The sequence below is a fragment of the Triticum urartu genome, chromosome 3 (genome assembly GCF_003073215.2).
Source record: "Triticum urartu cultivar G1812 chromosome 3, Tu2.1, whole genome shotgun sequence".
NCBI lineage: Eukaryota > Viridiplantae > Streptophyta > Magnoliopsida > Poales > Poaceae > Triticum > Triticum urartu.
In genome coordinates, this window is record NC_053024.1 from 625395688 (window position 1) to 625398462 (window position 2775).

A 2775-nucleotide genomic window follows, 5' to 3' on the forward strand; every position below is an offset into this window, starting at 1 on the left:
CTATCTCTATAGATCTTGATGCCCAATATATAAGCAGATTCTCCGAGGTCTTTCATTGAAAAACTCTTATTCAAGTATCCTTTTATGCTATCCAGAAATTCTATATCATTTCCAATCAACAATATGTCATCCACATATAATATTAGAAATGCTACAGAGCTCCCACTCACTTTCTTGTAAATACAGGCTTCTCTGTATAAAACCATATGCTTTGATCACACTATCAAAATGTTTATTCCAATTCCGAGAGGCTTGCACCAGTCTATAAATAGATCGCTGGAGCTTGCACACTTTGTTAGCACTCTTTGGATTGACAAAACCTTCTGGTTGCATCATATACAACTCTTCTTCCAGAAATCCATTCAGGAATGCAGTTTTGACATCCATTTGCCAAATTTCCTAATCATAAAATGCGGCAATTGCTAACATGATTCGGACAGACTTAAGCATCGCTACGGGTGAGAAAGTCTCATCGTAGTCAACCCCTTGAACTTGTCGAAAACCTTTCGCAACAAGTCAAGCTTTGTAGACAGTAACATTACCGTTAGCGTCAGTCTTCTTCGTGAAGATCCATTTATTCTCGATGGCTTGCCGATCATCGGGCAAGTCAACCAAAGTCCATACTTTGTTCTCATACATGGATCCCATCTCAGATTTCATGGCCTCAAGCCATTTTGCGGAATCTGGGCTCACCATCGCTTCTTCATAGTTTTTAGTTTCATCATGGTCAAGTAACATGACTTCCAGAACAGGATTACCATACTACTCTGGTGCGGACCTTACTCTGGTTGACTGATGTCTACTACACAACCTTCTTCTTGTAGACGTTGTTGGGCCTCCAAGTGCAGAGGTTTGTAGGACAGTAGCAAATTTCCCTCAAGTGGATGACCTAAGGTTTATCAATCCGTAGGAGGCGTAGGATGAAGACGGTCTCTCTCAAGCAACCTTGCAACTAAATAACAAAGAGTCTCTTGTGTCCCCAACACACCCAATACAATGGTAAATTGTATAGGTGCACTAGTTCGGCGAAGAGATGGTGATACAAGTGGTATATGGATAGTAGATAAAGGTATTTGTAATCAGAAATTATAAAAACAGCAAGGCAACTAATGATAAAAGTGAGCGTAAATGGTATTGCAATGCTAGGAAACAAGGCCTAGGATTCATACTTTCACTAGTGTAAGTCCTCTCAACAATAATAACATAATTGGATCATAAAACTATCCCTCAACATGCAACAAAGAGTCACTCCAAAGTCACTAATAGCGGAGAACGAACGAAGAGATTATGGTAGGGTACGAAACCACCTCAAAGTTATTCTTTCCAATCAATCTGTTGGGCTATTCCTATAAGTGTCACAAACAACCCTAGAGTTCGTAGTAGAATAACACCTTAAGATACAAATCAACCAAAACCCTAATGTCACCTAGATACTCCAATGTCACCTCAAGTATCCGTGGGCATGATTATACGATATGCATCACACAATCTCAGATTCATCTATTCAACCAACACAAAGGACCTCAAAGAGTGCCCCAAAGTTCTACCGGAGAATCACGACGAAAACGTGTGCCAACCCCTATGCATAAGTTCATGGGAGGAACCCGCAAGTTGGTCACCAAAACATACATCAAGTGAGTCACGTGATATCCCATTGTCACCACAGATATCTACGGCAAGACATACATCAAGTGTTCTCAAATCTTTAAAGACTCAATCCGATAAGATTACCTCAAAGGGGAAACTCGATTCATTACAAGAGAGTAGAGGGGGGAAGAAACATCATAGGATCCAACTATAATAGCAAAGCTCGCGATACATCAAGATCGTATCACCTCAAGAACACGAGAGAGAGAGAGAGAGAGATCAAACACATAGCTACTGGTACATACCCTCAGCCCCGAGGGAGAACTACTCCCTCCTCGTCATGGAGAGCACCGGGATGATGAAGATGGCCACCGGAGAAGGATTGCCCCCTTCGACAGGGTGCCGGAACGGGTCTAGATTGGTTTTCGGTGGCTACGGAGGCTTCTGGCGGCGGAACTCCCGATCTATTGTGCTCTCTGGAAGTTTTACGATATGTAGGTATATATGGGTGAAAGGAGTATGTCGGTGGAACGAAGGGGGGGCCATGAGGCAGGGGGCGCGCCCCAGGGGGGTGGGCGCGCCCCCTACCCTGGTGAGCACCTCCTTCATCTTCTGACGTAGGGTCCAAGTCTATCCGGTAGGTTTCCTTCCAAAAATAACTTCTCTAGGTTATTTCGTTCCGTTTCGACTCCGTTTGATATTCCTTTTCTTCGAAACACTGAAATAGGCATAAAACAGCAAATCTGGGCTGGGCCTCCGGTTAATAGGTTAGTCCCAAAAGTAATATAAAAGTGGATAATAAAGCCCAATATTGCCCAAAACAATAGATAATATAGCATGGAGCAATCAAAAATTATAGATACGTTGGAGACGTATCAAGCATCCCCAAGCTTAATTCCTGCTCGTCCTCGAGTAGGTAAATGATAAAAAAAAGAATTTTTCATGCGAAGTGCTACTTGGCATAATTTCAATACAAATCTTCTTAATTGTGGTATGAATATTCAGATTAGAAAGATTCAAGACAAAAGTTTATATTGACATAAAAATAATAATACTTTAAGCATACTAACAAGGGTGCTCCTGGATGTTTTTAGGGTATATGGAGATATATAGGCGGAAGAAGTACGTCAAGGGGGCCACGAGGGGCTCACGAGGGTGGAGGGCGCGCCCAGGGGGGTGGGCGCCCCC